Below are 22,127 nucleotides of genomic sequence, written 5' to 3'. Positions count from 1 at the left end.
GGTCTGTCGGTCGGTCTGTCGGTCGGTCCGTCCACCAGGTGGTTTCCGGATGATAACTCAAGAATGCTTGGGCCTAGGATCATGAAACTTCAAAGGTACATTGATCATGACTCGCAGAGGACCCCTATTGATTTCCAAGTCACTAGGTCAAAGGTCAAGGTCATGGTTACTCAACTTAGAAAAATGGTTTCCGGATGATAACTCAAGAACGCTTACGCCTAGGATCATGAAACTTCATAGGTACATTGATCATTACTCACAGATGACCCCTATTGACTTTCAGATCACTAGGTCAAAGGTCACGGTGACTCGGACACAGTAAAAGGGTTTCTGGATGATAACTCAAGAACGCTTACATCTAGGATCATGAAACTTCATAGGTACATTGATCATGACTCGCAGATGACCCCTATTGATTTTCAGGTCACTAGGTCAAAGGTCAAGGTCATGGTGACTCGACACAGTAAAATTGTTTCGGGATGATGTCTCAAGAATACTCATAGGCCTATGATCATCAAACTTCATAGATACATCGATCATTACTGGCATTTGACCCCTATTGATTTTCAGGTCACTAGGTCAAAGGTCACAGTAACAAAAAACGTATTCACACAATGGCTGCCACTACAACTGACAGCCCATATGGGGGGCATGCATGTTTTACAAACAGCCCTTGTCTTCATTTTTTTTTTAAGTTCTGTCTCTTCGTCAATTTCATGACCGGTACTTTGAATCTGACTAAGTGTTTTCTGGTTCAATTAAATTTCAATTTTCTTGCATGGTAAGACCATATGTATCCAAATATAAGCTTTTGTTCCCAAAACTGGCCTTTCAGCTATTTTCTTTTATGATGTATTTTAAATCAAGTGTTGTTATTGAATCAGAAACCGGTACCAGCTTAAGCAGGTGCGCGGAAAGGTTACACGGCAATACGATTTTTTTTCTTATCCAAGGGGGAATTTTCGTCTGAAATGGGGAAAAAATATATACCTTTTGACAGGGGGAATGGGGCCGAATATCGGCCCCAAATATTGCAGATCAAGACCCCTGCCGTGTTCAATATTAATATGTTAGTACACTTAAATGTAAAAACGTGTGTAATACAATCATGAACGTGTTTTGTGTCTTGGAATTCATAAACATTGGGAAATTAACCTTTTTAGCTCAGCTGTCACGAAGTGACAGGGTGCGCTTTTGTGATAGAGTGATGTCTGGCGTCCGGCCGTCCGTCAACAATTTGTTTGTGTAGACAGTAGAGGTCACAGTTTTCATTCAATCTTTATGAAATTTTGTCAGAATGTTCATCTGGATGAAATCTTGGTTTGGATTGTATTTGGGTCATCTGGGGTCAAAAACTAGGTCACTAGATCAAATAATAGAAAAACCTTGTGTAGACAATAGAGGTCACAGTTTTCATCCAATTTGTATGAAATTTTTGTCAGAATGTTTATCTTGATGAAATCTGGATAGAGATTGTATTTGGGTCATCTGGGGTCAGAAACTAGGTCAAATCATAGACAAACCATGTGTAGAAAATAGAGTTTTTATCTGATCTTAATGAGTCAGGTGAGCGATTCAGGGCCATCATGGCCCTCTTGTAAATGTGAAAACAGCTCTTGAACAGCGATTGACTGTTGCTTTGCTACCATTGAACCATTTTCTTTGCAAATAATGAGAAGAAAATTAAAGTATATTTTCAACCAATTTTTTTAGATGTTGTCATTTTTCTTATTTCGTTTAGTATAAAGTAAATTGCAAAATATTATTCATATATTCCCAATTTTTAAAAATCATTGACTCTAGGCCTGCTAATTAATAAAATTTCAATATCGCATATAAACAATAGGCCAATCTCTTGGATCCTCCTTTAAAACATGAAACGATGGCGTCTTCTTTTCCACAAATAGATCATGTGACAAACCTTAATAGGTTAAATAACAACAAAACATATTTGGCGATACATGTAGTAGACCAGGTGGCATGCTATAAGCCGCTCATCACAGGCTAGATTGTTCATACTGAGTCTTTATTAAGAAATCAAGGACCTCTTTTAAGATGCGGAGTTATTTTGATTTGCATCTGTCCTTCGGTCTGTTTGTCGGTTGGTCTGTAGACCAATCGTTTCCACAGGATATGTAGAGAATGCTTTGACCTACAGGCATGCAAAATGCTTCATGTTTACATCTAGGAAGATTAAGAGGTCAATCTGTTTTGAGGTCAATAGGTAAAAGATCACAGAAGCTTATAACATGAAATTATAAATGTTTAGAAGTCAGTTTTAGAACCTGTAATACCCATAATAATAATCTTTGAAGTAGATTTTTAATTATAATATAACACTGTAGGACATTGGACATTGTACAGATATATTATGGTAATGCCATCATTAAATGCATTCAATAATTAAATTTGAATACACTTAAAGCATGTGTTTGCTGCAAAAATCAGTTAAGAATGGAAAAGCATTTTTCTGCATTTCAGCGGTGTATGAACTGTCGAGAAAATTACGCCTAATTTGCATAAACTTCAAAGGCGTTTATGTATAAATAAGGCGTATTTTCCTGACAGTTCATACCCTGATAAAATGCAGAAAAATGCTATTCAATTCTTATAATTACAGCACAAAATGAAATGAAAGCTGAAATTCTATCGTGGCAAGGGCCATACAAGTCCTTTTTAACTTAGCGTATGAATCTATTTTCAGTTTTGGTTTCATCTCCGTCAACCGGGAATATCGTTGAAGTTCGCGCAAAAAATATAACATCATTTGCTATTGACCAATAAAAAGCAACGTCATCAAGTTTCGCGCAAAACATTACGACATTTCGGCAACTTGTTTATGATCAGAAAGTAGCGCTATGAATATTCATGTTTAAATTTGAATACAATGTGGGTTCATCGGAAAATGAAAAACCGGTCACGTGAAAAAATTATCCAATCATAATGCAACATTCATATGAATGTAACAGGAGTTGTAATTATGCCCCCCTTCGAAGAAGAGGGGGTTTATTGCTTTGCACATGTCGGTCGGTCGGTCTGTCGGTCGGTCTGTCGGTCCGTCCACCAGGTGGTTTCCGGATGATAACTCAAGAACGCTTGGGGCTAGGATCATGAAACTTCATAGGTACATTGATCATGACTTGCAGATGACCCCTATTGATTTTGAGGTCACTAGTTATTTAAAAATGTTGGGAATAGACTTTAATAATAAGTCATGCCTGTTTTTGTGGGGTGGGGGAGCATTAATGATCTTTTCTTGCATGTTCAACGTTAACAATACTAGCTGTATAAACAATATAAGCAACTAGAAGTTTGTTCTTAGTACATGGATACAAATGTACCTCTACAATCCAATTTGTCTCACTACTACCTTAATGTTTAACAATTATTAACAAAAATATGGAGTTGCAGGAGTTTACCTGATGATCAATATGTTCCTGAATGCAATCAATCTATCCTTCTATCAAAAATCCTTTTTGAGTTACGCTTCTCACAATTAACAAAATAAAATATTTTGCTTAAAGGGCCATTACTCTCCTTATGTAAGACAAAATTTAACAAAAATATCAAGGTGCGGTATTTCACATTGTGTGTGAGTTTCTCACAACACAATTTAAAAATTTAATTTCTTTGCTAAAAAGGGGTCATAACTCTGGGCATGTTGAAAAGAGACATATCAAAATATGCAGGTGTGCAAAATATATCAACACAATGGTAATAATTTATGGAAAGTTTCAGTCGACACATATTTTAAAATGTAAGTTTTGTATAAATTATGTTGAAAAAAAAAACAGAACCAAAATATAGAGGTGCGCAAACTCACATACCTGTTTAATGTTCTCGTAAAGTTGCAGGAATAGGTTTTATATAAGTTAAATGTAACAGAAAAGTCACGAAGATGGAAGAACAAAGAGAAAAGGGCAAATCTTTATACCTCCAGTCCATATTAAGCCTAAGAAAAAAGCTTTCATTTATTGTCCATGTATGTTTTTATTTGACAATGTATACTTGTTTGAAGCATTACATAATATCACTGACTATTCCTTGGTATGTACATGTATTGATTGTTTATTTCAGCCAGTGCAGTAAAGTGACTCCTATTAGAGAGCTGACCAACACGCAGCCCACAGACCTACAGGGACTGTCAGTGGAGCTGGAAACTGTCCTGGGAGAAATAAAAAGCCTACAGAGCAGTCAGGAGGCCAGCGTTCAGTCATTGCAGAGAACATACAAGGAACATAGTGCAGTTATGATAGAACAAATGCGTGGCAATTTAAATACTAATATTGATGAGTGTGGTAATAGTTCTGTGGGTACATCAGGAAAAAGTAAGCAATATTTAAAAGAAAAAATGTGTAGGAGTGTTGTTTCTATCGTGAATAAATTTGATAATATTACTGCGAAGGAACTTAACGAGATGAAAGCTCAAGTTATAAGCATTAAAGGGTCATTTACAAGTTCTATTCATAAATGCACCAGTCTTCACAATGACTTGTCACAATTCCATGAAATTGTTGAGAAAATTGGAGATCATAAAGAGCTCTGCATTATAGCCAGCATAAAATGTAAGCATATAATACAGCAGGCACTGACTCTGCTGGGAAAGTCAGGCAAGGTGTTTAATGTCCAGAGTAATACTGCGCACAATGTGAGAATACCAAGTGATTCAGATTATTGTAGTATCACAGGCATATGTGTTCTGACTGATGGGCAGGTACTGGTCGCAGACAGGTACAATGAGAGGTTAAAGCTGCTGAACCAGCAGTACCAGGTGGTGAGTCACTATTATGTGACTAAATATGTACAGGACATGTGTCAGATCACACCCAGTGAGGTTGCAGTGGCTGTGCATAAGAATGCTAGCAACAATGTCCAGTTTATTACAGTCACCCAGAGCCAGCTCACTCTTGGTAGGAAGTTTAAGTTACAACATGAATGTATAGGTATTGCCCACCACCAGGGTGAACTGTTTATTGCATCTGGTACTGCTCTGTTAAAGTACACGCTGAATGGCAAACAGGTCTGCAGACTTTATGAAGATAAATCAGCTACTGATACAGGTAAGAATCATGGTGGATTCATCCTGACGACATTCATAATATGTGCAGGGGTTTTCTAGCCATTTTAAGAAATGGATGTCTGGTTAAATTGGGATTTGTTAAAGAGATAAAATGGCAAATTTGGGATTTTTTATTGACTAAATGGACCGAATCAGATTTGTTTATCAACAAATATGGACACATTAGGCCTTTACCTTAAGACACTTCTTTCTACAAATAAAAAAAAAATATTATTTTTTTAATTGGGAATATTTTTTTACAATATTGGTTTGGGATCGGGTCCATTTTAAGGCCATTTTTACATAGTAGAAAACCCCCTGATGTATTATAAAGTAATTATTCTATAATTCATATGTGCCCTTTGAATGCTACAGTAGCCAAAAGAAGATTCAGAATTATTGATTTATAAACGTGAGTAATGAAGTACTTTGACTGTCACTACATGGCATGTCTATAAATAGACACTGAGATCCTGGGAAAGAGACACTTTCTGACCAAGTCTTAATTTTGTGGTTTTTAAATGATTGTACATGTACAATATGTTTGATAAATTGAATAATTTCATCACACCATATAACAAAGGTACTCTTGTGATTGTATTCTTTTATGAAGTGTTCAAATGTATGTATTCATTTCATTGCTATTATAGTAGTAGATCTATGTTCATTTAAACATTTTGCTGTTGAAATTTGTTTTGTAACTAACTAGCTAGAAAAGTGTCAATAACTGCTGTTTTGAATATATTTTTTTTTTATAAACACTTGAAAAACACAAATAACGTTGTCACACGGTACATGAATTATGTCTGCTTTGGTCAATTTCACTAATTTCAGTACATAGTTATCACATGTATACATGTGTGGGAAATCTATTCATGCTGCACATAGTAACATGGTATAAACATGTTGATTGAAAAGTGCAATTGTTTCTGTATGTGTTATTGTTTCCATCTACGTAATTGTTTTGCTTCAATTCATATCTAACTCACCAGTCGCATTTCAACATGTCAAACGTAAACACAATAGCTCTGCTACTGAAGTTTATTGTCACACTTAACTATTGAATCATTGAAATGTATGCATATATTTTAGATGTGTAAAGGCCAATTTATAACAACATATGCGTAATACAATATCACTGCAGTATGTTTAATAAGATTACTTAACATTGACAGTAATTCAATATCTTGATGTTAATCTGTTTTGCAGTATACAGATGTGCTGTTAGTCCCACAGGTGACAGGCTGTACATTACAAACTATGACCAGAACAAGCTTCTCACCCTGGCCAGGGATGGAACACTCCTGGCTACATACACAGACCCAGCACTATATAGCCCACGTGGTCTACATGTGACACCTGCAGGCCAGGTGCTGGTATGTGGATGGACGTCCAACACTGTACTACAGGTGGGCTGGGAGGGAGAGAGTAAGCTGGCTACTCCGGAGTGGTATGGAGTGAATGGACCATTGTCAGTCTGCTACAGCAGCACTACATCATCCATCATTGTGGGACAGTGGAGGGACAACAACATCCTGGTGTTCAGAGTGGAATAGTGTGTACATGTATGTATTAGTTGTTGTAATTAGTGATAAGTATTTCAATGACAATGTGTTTTTTAGCATACAAACATAGTAGTGTGTGATGTTACAATACAACATTAAGTGGGTAGTTAAAGATACAAATAATTTATGTACACATATTGTTTTCTGATTATACAATGTGAGGGTTTTTGTTAGAACATTAGATCTAATGTATAGTATGTATTGTTGGCATAACATTTGTGTAATTATGGTCCTTAAATTTAGTTCTTGTAAACTTCGCATGAAAAAAACAAAGCATTTCAACTGAAAATTCAATATTTGTACATATATGCACATGTACATAGCAACTGAGGCTATTTTTAGACTTTCATTTCTATAAACACCATGCCATGTAAGAAATGTATATGGATGAATATTTTTTTTTATAAAATATGAAATTGTTTAAGTAATCTTTGGAGGGGTATAAATTGATATTGTACGCAATGTTTACAGAAAGGTAACACTTGATGTGAGATTTATTAATGTTCCATGTTTTATGCTGTTGAACATTTGTTATTGATTTTCATTACATTTATATAAACGTATGTGTGTTAGTTACATTTTTAGTGAGGCTGTTTTTGGAGAAAACCCGAGCTATTGTCATAGTCAGCTCTTCTGCCTTCCAACGTAGGCGTCGTGCTAAAACCTTAATATTGTCTCTAAAATCAAAGTGCTTCCACCTACAACTTTGAAACTTCATATGAAGATGCACCTTGATGAGTTATACACGCCACACCCATTTTTTGGGTCACTAGGTCAAAGGTCAAGGTCACTGACCTCTAAAATCAAACTTTAACATAGGCTCAAAAATCAAAGTGCTTCCACCTACAACTTTGAAACTTAATGTGGTTGCACCTTGATGAGTTCTACATGCCACACCCATTTTTGGGTCACTAGGTCAAAGATCAAGGTCACTGCGATCTGTAATATAAAACATAAACAACATGCTTAACATTTCTTCAAAGTGCTTCCAACTACAACTTTGAAACTTCATATGTAGATGCACCTTGATGAGTTTTACACGCCACACCCATTTTTGGTTCACTAGGTCAAAGATCAAGGTCACTGAAACCTTTAATATCAAACTTTAACATAGGCTCTAAAATCAAAGTGCTTCCACCTACAACTTTGAAACTTCTTATGTAGTTGCACCTTTATGAGTTCTACAGGTCACACCCATTTTTGGGTCACTAGGTCAAAAGTCAAGGTCACTGTGACATCTAATATAAAACTTGAACAAAACCTTAACATTGCCTCTAAAATCAAAGTGCTTCCACCTACAACTTTGAAACTTCCTATGTAGATGCACCTTGATGACTTCTACAAGCCACACCCATTTTGGGTCACTAGGTCAAAGGTCAAGGTCATTGTGACCTCAAAAATAAAAATAAAAAAATCTGACGAGCTTTCTTAGCGTAGCGTGGCACCCGTTATGTGGTGCTCTTGTTTATAAATTTGTTTGAGTCCTAAATATACATACAAGACATACATCAAGCTATTCTGCTGCTACAGTGGCTGCTGAGTCAGGACAACGATGCTGAGGATGTGGTGGACAAGGATGACCTGAATACGCAGAAGGTAACACAGACCCTTTGTCAGACCTTTTCTTTGTCATTTTGGGGAAAAATGCCATTGTGGTTTTGGAATATTTTCCTGTGAAAAGTCAATTGATTTGGGAAAAACTAATTTAATAACATTCTTTCTAATATATCAAATTATACGAATACAATCATTTTATGATAGTTATATACTTTGTTAGATCTAATTGAAATATGATTGAGATATAATAATTATAATACATAAAAACGGGAACATCACATCAGGCGATTTACGCGTGTTATGTGGAAAAAAACGTCCTGATTGGACGTTTTTATCACATCATTACACAGTAACATATATGCCAAAATTTGACAACAAATGGTGAATGTTTGCGTTTCTTGGAAATTTTGAGCACTTTTATCTTAAATATTTATCAGAATGTCCTTTTAATAATGGAATATACGGGATTATCGGGTAATGAGTAGCAACAGTAAAAGTAGTAAGTTGGCAGTAATACATAAAAAGTATGGTTTCATACGAATGTATTAAGGAATCAATCGAGACGCAGTGATGGATATCTATGCGGAAAAAGGTTAAAACAATTTTTGTTAAATCTCGTTATTAATGACTTTATTGCTGTTTTTTTCTTGAAGAGTCATACCGCACCGTCATAACGTCATTTCACTCTGAAGAACATAATGAATTTACATAAGGTAAAATATCCGCTTAAATTGTTTGTATATTGTACATATGGTAAAATATCCTCTTAAATTGTTTGTATATTAAATGTACATACATTGTATGGTAAAATATCCTCTTAAATTGTTTGTATATTGCAAAATCATTGATATTCCTCCTCATCAAATTTTGGTGATTACAAAAGTATTTCATGGACATATTATTAGTTAATGTGTGGATTACTCAGTTTGAAAAAATAAATGAGAAATTTGTGTCAGTTCATTTCCCGTGTGTTTGTGATAAATTTTTGGATCGGTAAAACCTTAAAATCAACAATAAATAGCCCCAAACGCATAATAATGGTTTTACAGTGTTACCTCTGTATTAAAAATGCTAAATATGAAGTGAAAATATGATATGATTTCATAGAAGTTAAAATTGTGTCTTTTCTTTTATGTATCATGTTTGCAGTGTTGAGTTTGTATAAAGTTGTGAGATATTTAGTTAAGCTTTGAATGCCTTGGTTCTATAGAGCCTGTTTGCAAGGAGGTGTTAAGTTCTTGATGTGTATACTGTGTTATTGTTTTTATGCCCCCATTTCGAAAAAAAGGGGGTATATAGTTTTCGCACTGTCCGTCGGTCGGTCGGTCACACTTTTCGTGTCCGCTCTCTAATTCAAATAGTTTTCATCTCATCTTTACCAAACTTGGTCAGAAGTTGTATCCAGATAATTTCTAGGTCAAGTTTGAATATGGGTCATGCCGGTACAAAAACTGGGTCACGGGGTCACTTAGTGCATTTCAAGGATTTAGCATGGTGTCCGCTCTCTAATTGAAGTAGTTTTCATCTGATCTTTACTAAACTTGGTAAGAAGTTGTATCAAGACAATATCTAGGTAAAGTTCGAATATGGGTCATGCCGGGTCAAAAACTAGGTCTTGGGGTCACTTAGTGCATTTCAAGGATTAAGCATGTTGTCCGCTCTCTAGTTTATGTGGCTTTCTGATTTATTTTGATATTCTTAGACATTTTTATGCCCCCGAAGGAGGGCATATAGTGATAGGACTGTCCGTTCGTCTGTCCGTCACACTTTACGTTTAGATTTGGAAAAATGCTCTTCTATGTCGCTTCCGATAGCAATTTCATATTTGGCATGCATGTGTATATGGACAAGGCCTTTCCATACGCACACAAATTTTGACCCCTGTGACCTTGACCTTGAACTTAGGGTCTGCGTTTAGGTTCGAAATCTGCGTTTAGGATTTGAAAAAAGCTAATAACTTCTATGTCCCTTGAGAAATAACCTTCATATTTGGTATGCATGTGTATACGGACAAGGCCTTTCCATACGCACACAAATTTTGACCCCTGTGACCTTGACCTTGAACTTAGGGTCTGCGTTTAGGTTCGAAATCTGCGTTTAGGATTTGAAAAAAGCTAATAACTTCTATGTCCCTTGAGAAATAACCTTCATATTTGGTATGCATGTGTATACGGACAAGGCCTTTCCATACGCACACAAATTTTGACCCCTGTGACCTTGAACTTAGGGTCCGCGTTTAGGTTTCGAAATCTGTGTTTAGGTTTCGAAAAAAGCTCATAACTTCTATCAAGCATTTATAGGGGGCATAAGTCATCCTATGGTGACAGCTCTTGTTTTGTCAATTTTAGGGGCCAAAATCGGCCCCATAACAAATGCTGGAACTATGTATTTTTCCCAAACAACTTCCTAAAATTCCCAATTGAAGGTAAAGTAAAAGAAATTTGTCTAGCGGAAAGTGTTGTCCCTAATAAGCCTGTGTGGCTGTATAGGCTTATCTGGGCAGACACTTAGTGCCCAATTTATAAAGCCCTGTTTTCTCGGAATGAGGCTCAAAGTAAATCCCCCTACAGTCTGTTACAGAGTTGTACAAGATGATACCAGGTGAGCCTTGTTATGGGAAAAGGGTGCTTAATGCATGTTATGTACCATCCACAGATTAGCCTGTGCAGTGCGCACTCAGAATTATCAGGGATAATGCTTTACATTTTTGAGGAAATTTTTGCTTTAAAGAAATTATTTCTAAACAAAAATCATGTCTTGGTGGAAAGTGTCGTCTCAAGTTAGCCTGTGTGGACTGCACAGGCTTATGTGGTACTATACATATTCATTAAGCCCAGTTGTCCGAAATATGGCTCAAGTTCAGTCTGCTTCCAGTCTGTTGGTATTTGTAAATTCTGATTAGAACAAATATGGTATAAAAACCACTATGATTAAAAACTGGTAATTGAGACATCGGTGTACATATAAATGCAAATTTAACATACATTGAGCAATACTAATAGTAGCTCACAATTTCCCAATTTAACATAGTTTGCCATTTTTAAACAGTTGGCTACTCATTTTTTCACAAATTGAAAATTTCAAGCTGTATTTTGTTCACAAAATATCATATCAAACACAGTTAATGTTTAAAATAACTTGGACAAAATATTGTTTTGTTATTGGTAACTGTGAAAATATAGATTTATGGGCGTCATCAAAGTACAGGCAAACTAGTATTGTAATATGATAGTAATTAAGGGCAAATGGCCTGTAACATAATTTTTACTCCAAGGTGTATGTGAAAAAAAAGCCTTTTCTTTCCATCTTTATAAAGTGCACGTAATAGTCACTTCCTTATATGCAAGTGGACTAATAAAATGAGCACTGAAACTGAACATTTCAACAAAAACGCATGTCAAAGAATATATTTTGATTGGATGTGTGCAATTAAGTTCCATGCAATGAAAAAGACCTATAATTCCCAAATTAAAAGATAGAATTTTCCCGATGTTTGATATTATTACGCCAATTTTCTTCATTGGTGTGGTACAGATACTTTTTTCAATGTGGCAAAAAAATTGCTGGTGTATTACTAATTAACTAGTTTAAAAGACTTCATATTGGTTTTCTCAATGTTACAGCAACTGCTAAGCACAGAAGACAAAGGAGTAGTGAAAGGCTCAGCCAAATCAAAGTCCAGCGATGTGAGGGTGACGAAGCCTTTCCATGTCCTCGTATTGCAACATGAAGGACATTTTAGCTGAGACTAACAAGGGAGAGAACTTTAGATCTGCACCAGCAGTGAGTTGTTGCCCTTAAGTTGTTTAATATTTTATTTATTTTTATTATGTCTTACAACTTACATGTTGATTGACTTTCTAGTGTGAATTTAAACAGATTTTAACCATCAAAGATCAGTAAAGGCAAGGTAAAATAATATGTGTGTGTGTGTTTTGCAACGTTGGTGAGACATTAATATTATTATTAAATATTAATATTGTTTCCTCCCATTTATTGAAACATATATTAACAATAAAACATAACTAATTGCATTTTAAAAGTAATGTGATTAATAGAATAAGTACAATTAAAAAATATTAAATTTTTAACCAGATGGTTTTTCTTCTTTTTGTTATGCAGCAAAAAATTGGCTAATAGACAAATAAGCTGTGATGTGGAAAAATGAGGCCAATTGCATGTGCTTAAATTGTTGTCACAGATTAGCCTGTGCAGTCCGCACAGGCTAATCATGGACAACACTTTCCTCTTAAAGGTATTTTTCATTGAACAAATAATCCTCTTTATGAAAATCCAGTCTAGTCAGAAAGTACCCTCCCTTATTAGCTTATGTGAATTTCACATGCTAATCTGTGACAACACTGTCTAACATTAGTGATCCGCATATTGGCTTATGAAAATACATTTCTGGAAATGGAGTAAAGATTATAGATATAAATCTACAGATAAGTATAGCATTAGCCAACACTTTTCTTGTTTCTATACAAAATGACTTAATTGTATTTATGTTCATGCTATTAAGGACAAGGAACCAATAAAATGCCAGATTAGAAATTCATGTTGTTGCAAACCTTCACAGCCAGTCAAGAGGCATAGTTTGTTATAGATTGTAAAATAATTTGTTAAAAGTTCCTATCACCCACTGTGTTGTTGTTGTTTTCAGCAGAGCACCAGCATTGATATCGAGTTGGCCCAGAAACCGCACCAGTCACGCCTGCAGGAGCCCCAGTCCAGAACGACCCTTCCCCTTCCTTGACTTCTAACTCCTCCCCCTTGACCTCCTGCCTCAAAAAGTCAGCATCGTTGAACAACTCCGTTCTGCAGGAAATTCTGAGCATGATTCTATTTTGAACAAACGCAATGCCCACGTCAAGTTTTCCAAACATAAGCCTGTGTAGTTTTATTAAGCTGGAGTTCCGCGTGGGCCTGAAAGGGACGAGTGTTACAGACACGAAAAGTTATAGCAGTAGTTATGGTAACGCTAACAGTCAGTTGTTGCTGTTGGACATCACAACAAATATCATGAAGAATAAAAAGTTCAATAACTTGTTCCAATCTTTATGGGACAAACAGAAATTGAACGGGAGAAAATCAAGGAACAATAAAAGCGTAAGCTTTCCTAGTGGGATACTTCTGCTGTTGATAGTTTGGACAACAGAAGGGTTACGGACTGCCCCAGATTGTCCTCTCAGCAGCAAAAATATCATAATAGAACGGACTTTTGAACACCCAGAGCACAATACATCCGTGCTGACACTGAAAGGCAGTAATGACTTGGTTGTGAACACCCAGAGTACAATACATCCATGCTGACACAGTAAGGAAGTAATGACTTGGTTGTGAACACCCAGAGCAAGATAGATCCATGCTGACACAGAAAGGCAGTAATGACTATGCTGTGAACACCCAGAGCAAGATATATCCATGCTGACACAGAAAGGCAGTATGACTATGCTGTGAACACCCAGAGCACAATACATCCATGCTGACACAGAAAGGCAGTTATAACTTGGTTTTGAACACCCAGAGCAAGATATATACATGCTGACACAGAAAGGCAGTAATGACTTGGCTATGAACACAGAGCACAATACATCCATACTTAAACAGAAAGGCAGTCATGACTATGCTGTGAACACCCAGAGCACGATATATCCATGCTGACACAGAAAGGCAGTAATGACTATGCTAGCAAGATTTATCTATGCTGACACAGAAAGGCAGTAATGACTATGCAGTGAACACCCAGAGCAAGATATATCCATGCTGACACAGAAAGGCAGTAATGACTATGCTGTGAACACACAGAGCACAATACATCCATGCTGACACAGAAAGGCAGTATTGACTTGGTTGTGAACACCCAGAGCACAATACATCCATGCTGACACAGAAAGGCAGTAATTACTTGGCTGTGTACACAGAACACAATACACCCATGCTGACACAGAAAGGCAGTAATGACTTGGCTGTGAACACAGAGCACAATACATCCATGCTGAAACAGAAACGCAGTCATGACTATGCTGTGAATACCATGAGCACGATATATCCATGCTGACACAGAAAGGCAGTAATGGCTATGCTGTGAACACCAAGAGCAAGATACATCCATGCTGACACAGTAAGGAAGTAATGACTTGGTTGTGAACACCCAGAGCAAGATAGATCCATGCTGACACAGAAAGGCAGTAATGACTATGCTGTGAACACCCAGAGCAAGATATATCCATGCTGACACAGAAAGGCAGTATGACTATGCTGTGAACACCCAGAGCACAATACATCCATGCTGACACAGAAAGGCAGTTATAACTTGGTTTTGAACACCCAGAGCAAGATATATACATGCTGACACAGAAAGGCAGTAATGACTTGGCTATGAACACAGAGCACAATACATCCATACTTAAACAGAAAGGCAGTCATGACTATGCTGTGAACACCCAGAGCACGATATATCCATGCTGACACAGAAAGGCAGTAATGACTATGCTAGCAAGATTTATCTATGCTGACACAGAAAGGCAGTAATGACTATGCAGTGAACACCCAGAGCAAGATATATCCATGCTGACACAGAAAGGCAGTAATGACTATGCTGTGAACACACAGAGCACAATACATCCATGCTGACACAGAAAGGCAGTATTGACTTGGTTGTGAACACCCAGAGCACAATACATCCATGCTGACACAGAAAGGCAGTAATTACTTGGCTGTGTACACAGAACACAATACACCCATGCTGACACAGAAAGGCAGTAATGACTTGGCTGTGAACACAGAGCACAATACATCCATGCTGAAACAGAAACGCAGTCATGACTATGCTGTGAATACCATGAGCACGATATATCCATGCTGACACAGAAAGGCAGTAATGGCTATGCTGTGAACACCAAGAGCAAGATATATCCATGCTGACATAGAAAGGCAGTAATGACTATGCAGTGAACACCCAGAGCAAGATATATCCATGCTGACACAGAAAGGCAGAAATGACTATGCAGTGAACACCCAGAGCAAGATATAACCATGCTGACACAGAAAGGCAGAAATGACTATGCTGTGAACATCCAGAGCACAATACAACCATACTGACACAGAAAGGCAGTAATGACTTGGTTGTGAACACCCAGAGCAAGATATAGCCATGCTGACACAGAAAGGCAGTAATGACTTGACTGTGATCTCAGAACACGATGCACCCATGCTGACACAGAAAGGCAGTAATGACTTGGCTGTGAACACAGAACACGATACACCCATGCTGACACAGAAAGGCAGTAATGACTTTGCTGTGAACACAGAGCACCATACATCCATGCTGACACATAAAGGCAGTAATAACTTTGCTGTGAACACAGAGCTTAATACTTCCATGCTGACACAAAAAGGCAGTAATGACTTGGTTGTGAACACATAGCACAATACATCTATGCTGAAACAGAAAGGCAGTTATGACTTGGTTGTGAACACAGAGCACAATACATCCTTGTTGACACAGAAAGGCAGTAATGACTTTGCTGTGAACTCAGAGCAGGATACATCCATGCTGACACAGAAAGGCAGTAATGACTTGAATCTAAACACCCAGAGCAAGATACATCCATGCTGACACAGAAAGGCATTAAAGACTTGGTTGTAAACACCCAGAGCACAATACATCCATGCTGACACAGAAAGGCAGTAAAAACTTTGTTGTAAACACTAAGAGATCCATACATCAATTCGGTGTGCTACAGACACAAATTACGCCCACTATTGTGAACAAGGTGCTTAAAGTGAACACGTCTGGTTTTGTTATGAGCACTTAGCACTCCGAGCCCAAAAGGCCTCGCATTGAATTGATGCAAGAGAAGGCTTTGAAAAATAACAGCAGTTTTGTTGTGTGGTCCAGTTCACCCTTCGACTCTCAGCCTGAAGAAAGCAGAACTCAAACTCGCCTCTTAGCAATATCAGCAAGGCCAGCATGTCATCTCAGCTTCTTGAGCTTCAGGTGAGACCTTACAGTGTTAATTATTTTGTCGAAATTGGGGCCGAAGTTCAGCCCCATTATTATCTCAAAAAGTCTATATCCATGATTACTGGCTTAAGTTCTCAATTCATGGTTTCCCGGAAGAAAAAAAATGTTTTGATAGGTTGCAACATTGAGTTAATCAGAACTCAAATTCAGCCTTTGGCAATATCAGGGAGGCCAGCATATCAGCTCAGCTTCTTGAGCTTCAGGTGAGATCATACAGTGTTATTCATTTTGTCGAAATTGGGGCCAAAATTGAGTCCCGTTCCTAATCTTAAACAGTTTATTTTTTCCATAATTACTTGCCAAAGTTCTCAATTCAAGGTTTGACCCCAAACAATGTTTTAATAGGTTACAAATTGAGTTTGGTTCCTTATGCAGCTCTATAAGTTGAACCTTAGTGCAATTTATCTTGATAGCTTTTATTCTCAATTTTAAAATTATGTTTAGCAAAAACTACAACCATTTTCTCAATTAAATTCAAAACACTATGATTTTTTACGAAGTGTCCCAATCCAAAAATGGTTAAAATAAACTCTGCACAGAGCTAGCCCCTAGTTGTAGCACATTTTAAAGTTTTTTATCAGAATAACTGGCTTAAATATACCCCCACAAACGTAGTTTAGGGGGGTATATAGGAGTGATCTTGTCTGGCGGTCTGTCGGTCTGTCTGTCGGTCCGTATTAAGTGTCCGCTCTCTAATTCAAGTAGTTTTCCAATCTCCACACAGAGTTGTTGTTCTTTGCTCTCACATACAACTCTGCGAAAGGCTCAGCACGCCATTTTGTCTATAAAATAGCTGAAACCGAATAAACGCATTCAATGTATATTTGATTGGATATTTAAGATTGCATGCATTAAATTAAGAAATATGACTTTTAAATGTACGATAAATCGTGCAAATACTTGCGAGTTTTAATGCAACTCTTTGGAACTATTTTATTGCCCATTTACGCAGATGGAATCATTCCACGCACTTTACATATGTAAATAATTCAACATAATGTTTATTGAGTGACGTTAGGAATTGCTTCGACATGTGTATGTTTGTTGGTTTCTTAACAACAAAAAACCATATCAATTTTATAATAATGAATTAAGACTGATATAAGATATCATGGTATGAGATGGTTTTCTTTAATGCAGTGAATGCAATTTAACCATCGTGCAAGAGATTTTTAGTATACTGTAACCTCAATGATGAACGCTTGGTATGATCATGACATGAATGAGACGCTTTCATAACAATAGTCCGTTCTGAGCCCAACACAGAGGTGAATGTAATGTAACCGTCGTGCAAGAGATTGGTAGTTTTCATCCGATATTTACCAAACTTGGTTAGAAGTAGTATCTACATGATGTCTAGGCCAAGTTCGAACATAGGCCTTGCCGGGTCAAAAACTAGGTCAGGGGGTCACTTAGTGCGTTTTAAACATTCAGCATGTTGTCCGCTCTCTATTTCAAGTAGTTTTCATCCGATCTTCACCAAACTTGGTCAGAAGATGTATCTAGATGATCTTAAGGCCAGGTTCGAACATGGGCCTTGCTGGGTCAAAAACTAGGTCACCGGGTCGCTTAGTGCGTTTTTTAACATTCAGCATGGTGTCCTCTTTCTTATTCAAGTAGTTTTCATCCAATCTTCACCAAACTTGGTCAGAATTTTTATCTAGATGATCTAAAGGCCATGTTCGAACATGGGCCATGCCAGATCAAAAACTAGGTCACGGGGTCACATTGTGCGTTTTTTAACATTCAGCATGGTGTCCTCTCTTATTCAAGTAGTTTTCATCCGATCTTCACCAAACTTGGTCAGAAGTTTTATCTAGATGATCTGATGGCCAAGTTCGAACATGGGCCATGCCAGATCAAACAATAGGTCACAGGGTTACTTAGTACGTTTTACACATTGAGCATGGTGTCGGCTCTCTATTTCAAATAGTTTAAATCCGATCTTCACCACACTTTGTCAAAAGTTGTAACTAGATAATGTGTAGGTCAAGTTCGAGCATGGGCCATGCCGGGTCAAAAACTAGCCCTTCCCAAATAAGTGTGTAAAACTCGAGTTTAACACGGGTTTTATCTGTGTTAAACCAAGCGGTATTGGCAGTTGGTTTTTAGTGGGTTTTGGTATGTTGGTTTTTGTGAGTTTTGGTAAGTTGGTTTTTTCTGTGTTTAAAGTGGGTATTTTTACCAACTTGTTTAAACTGAGTTAAACACAGAAAAAACTCACTCGTTACACATATGTGGGTTTTGGTAAGTTGGTTTTTTGTGAGTTTTGGTATGTTGGTTTTTTGTGAGTTTTGGTAAGTTGGTTTTTTCCGTGTTTAAAGTGGGTATTTTTACCAACTTGGTTAAAACTGAGAAAAAACTCACTTGTTACACATATGTGGGTTTTGGTAAGTTGTTTTTTTGTGAGTTTTGGTATGTTGTTTTTTGTGAGTTTCGGTATGTTGGTTTTTTGTGAGTTTTGGTAAGTTGTTTTTTTCTGTGTTTAAAGTGGGTATTTTTAACAACTTGGTTAAAACTGAGTTAAACACAGAAAAAACTCACTTGTTACACATGTCGGTTTTGGTAAGTTGGTTTTTTGTGAGTTTTGGTAAGTTGGTTTTTTGTGAGTTTCGGTATGTTGGTTTTTTGTGTGTTATAAAGACTCACAAAAACCAACATACCAAAACTCACAAAACACCAACATACCAAAACCCACAAAAAACCAACATACCAAAACTCATAAAAAACCAACATACCAAAACTCACAAAAAACCAACATACCAAAACTCACAAAAAACCAACTTAAACACACTTTTGTCTACAAAAGTGTGTTTAAGTTGGTTTTTGTGAGTCTTTTGTTCGCTTAAGGGATCAAAAATTTTGCTTGTCTGACCTGTAACCTTTGTAAAAAAATATATTTACACCTTTATGGTAAAAAGGGTATTTGAGATAAAATGACAACAGATCATTACAAGCCCCATGTGATTAAAAAGAAGACACACACAATTTGCAAAAAAATATGTTTATATTAAAAAAACAAATAATGTGAACATTTTTACAGTGCATTTTTAACAAAACCAGGAAAACATCTACCCAAGATACATTATCACAATATGTGAGCACATTTAACATAATAAATTAAAATAAATAACATTCTCCTCTTAGGGCTACCACAGGTAAAAATGGGAGGAAGGGTATGAACCATGATATATACAGTTTCAGTTAGTGAGGGGTGATACAGAGGATAAAATTAATAATAATTGTTTTTAACTGTATTGGTGGTACCGGATTTATAAAATGACGCCATTAAGGAATCCTTCATCCTATATTTTCCTGGAATAGCCCTTTACACATATTTACACCTATGAACAAAGGAACATATTGCTCAGCACTACACAGTTTATATATTCTCCCCGCAGTACATGACACAAAGCCTCCTCAAGGCCAATCTCATGTTCTCTTCCACTGTTGATATGGGCAGGGCAAACTTTTTGGAGATGACATCTGAAATGTATATGAACAATCAATGCAGGATTTTACTGTACATTACATTATTCAAAAAACATGTAGAAGTTTATTCCACCCAAATCAAGTCTGATCTGAATGACTTGATTTTGGTGGAATAAACTTTTACATCAATATCATCAGTTCAGATATCCCATTTTAACATCATCTACATTAGAAGGATTTCAAAAGAGGTTTTTGAAACAAGAAGGCAAATTACTGTTGCTTTAATTTTTTATATCGTTCAAAATGAGAGCTTGATCGTTAACTTTATACTGAGGTTATTTTTGTCTGCCTATGTGTTAAATTCTCAAAACTTTTTTATACACAAACACAATTTTTAGTAACTCTTAAATTTGAGCAGTAGTATTAAATTAACGCAAGACAGATTATGTGCTGGAGTCAAATTTGAATTAATTGCATTATGTTTGTTTCAAAATGAATATGGAGGCAGTAGAACACCTATATATTTAAATCCCCTTTTTCCCTAAAAAAAAGAATCATACCAACCATGGCGTAGTGTTCAGCAATCAGGAGACCCTCTCGAATCTCCCCCTTAGGGTAGGTTGAACAACACTTCATAGAGCAGTCACCAGCTGATCAGGTCTGAAAACTATACTGTCATGGCCTTTGCGAGGTGCGTCTTGTGCATGATCTCATTTGAGATCAGGTCCTGAAAGATATTTTATAATGTAAGTGATAAATATTGCTGTTATGGTATATCTTGTTACTATAAATATTATTAATTTAAATCAAAACAAGTTTGTTTGCTTGTTGTTTTTGTTTGTTTATTTTTGCAATTTAAATCCTGTGATCACATGTGACTTAACGCTTGTCATAAATAATTAAAAGAAATTACGTGTGGTAGAAAATACTGTTTGAAAATGTACCAAGATATGTGATCTCATTTGGCTGTGTGGACTGGTCGGAAGTGTGACGCCTTTCAAATGCTAAAACCTGTTTAGTTTTACCTCTCAACAAATCCAACTTTTCTTGATCAAGGACAGGGCTCGGTTTTCCCACTCCTGATCTCCTCAAGTTGGCCTGCTCGTGCAGGGTAAAATCTGGTGTCAAAATCCATACATCAGTTAGTCCCCCTTCTGCTGTCTTTTGGCAGGAATATTCTATCCAAAGAATATTCCAATCAATGTAAATTTCACCTTGGGAGTTTAACCTTCAAATTTAAAATATGAAAATTTTCATTGAATATGTGGGAAAGAAATCTGTTCATTAATGACCAGAAATAGGTATAAATAACATTTAAGATGACAATAATCATAAACTACAGCCATAATTATTCAAATGGTGTTGTTTTTCCTTATAATTGCATTACATTTATACTTATCCATTTACATTTCCCAGTGACAATACATAAATATGATAATGATAATAATTAATTCAATATAAAACTAAATAAAAAAGTGATGTAAAAATGAAAATACAAACCTAAAACAACCGTTCTTCAGTATTCCAAGATAACAGGCAGTTGATGAATTATGAGACCATATCACTTTAACCATCCACTTTGAATCTCCTTTGCAACAAACTTATTGTTGATTTACACATTGTAGTAAATACACATTGTTTTCACCACACAATACTTCATGCTAAAAGTTATTCATGACATTTTAAACTAGAATTATAAGTCTTAATGTTACTCAATTATAACTTAAAGCTCAAAGTCAGTTGATGAAAACCCCCTTTGTTTTCAAAACATAACTTCCTGTCTCCAGCCAATCAAAGTCGCTTGTTTTCAAATAGATGGTGGCTCAGCCAATCAAAAGTCTATCAACACCCCTTTGTTAGGCCTATAGATGGAGCACTGATACAGTGATAAGGATTAATGTTTATGATTTAATGGGGGTGGGAGGGCTAATCTCTTATGTGTGTCAGCCAATTACTAAATCTGAGAAATATCTACTGATTTCAACATCAACATATATTGAATAATACACAGCACCCTTAGCATATTATATTCAATTGTGAATATTTCAATATAACATGCTGAATGGTGTTAGCAAATAATAATATTATAAATATTATTTATTTTTATTGCCTTTTAAATTGTATGTTAAAGGTCAATGTGGTAGACATTTATTGTATTGGGGTTAAATATCAGTATAAGAAAGTTAAAATAGTTATTGTTTTTATGTTGAGGAGATATAATTGATGCTGGCAAGCCCACATAAGTTTCCATATATTAATCAACCCTTTCACACTGAAACTAGTTTTATTTATTATAGAAACAGTGTCACCCTCCCCCTCAAAAAAAAATAATAAAAAAACAAACTGTAAGTCTATTGAATTCTCCAAAGAACATGAATTAAATGGAAGTATTCACATTTTTATAGATGTGTGATTGCTCTCATAATATATTTAATATTTATGTATTGATTCAAAGTGAAAGACAAACAATTTCATATTCAGGTAT

General features: G+C 36.2%; 1 protein-coding gene and 2 long non-coding RNA genes across 4 annotated transcripts in view; 2 read left to right on the top strand and 1 right to left on the bottom strand.

Moving 5' to 3' along the window:
• The window catches only part of LOC127866013 (uncharacterized), a 189,062-nt gene that overhangs the window by 20,761 nt on the left and 146,174 nt on the right, over positions 1–22,127 (top strand). The window lies entirely within an intron of this gene.
• On the top strand, positions 6,526–11,963 carry LOC127864756 (uncharacterized). The gene is made up of 3 exons (XR_008042276.1): positions 6,526–6,624; positions 8,155–8,220; positions 11,805–11,963. It is a non-coding gene; the product is annotated as an uncharacterized LOC127864756 (long non-coding RNA).
• On the bottom strand, positions 19,196–20,866 carry LOC127864752 (uncharacterized). Of its 2 annotated transcripts, none has more exons than XR_008042271.1 (3): positions 20,668–20,866; positions 20,203–20,369; positions 19,196–19,696 (listed from the first exon to the last, which is right to left on the bottom strand). It is a non-coding gene; the product is annotated as an uncharacterized LOC127864752 (long non-coding RNA). The 2 variants fall into 2 exon arrangements; XR_008042272.1 differs by having other exon boundaries at positions 20,207–20,369.

This window comes from Dreissena polymorpha, chromosome 1 (genome assembly GCF_020536995.1).
Source record: "Dreissena polymorpha isolate Duluth1 chromosome 1, UMN_Dpol_1.0, whole genome shotgun sequence".
In the NCBI taxonomy this organism is placed as follows: domain Eukaryota; kingdom Metazoa; phylum Mollusca; class Bivalvia; order Myida; family Dreissenidae; genus Dreissena; species Dreissena polymorpha.
Note: the sequence above shows the minus strand (reverse complement) of the source record. Positions and strands in the feature narration are given on the sequence as shown.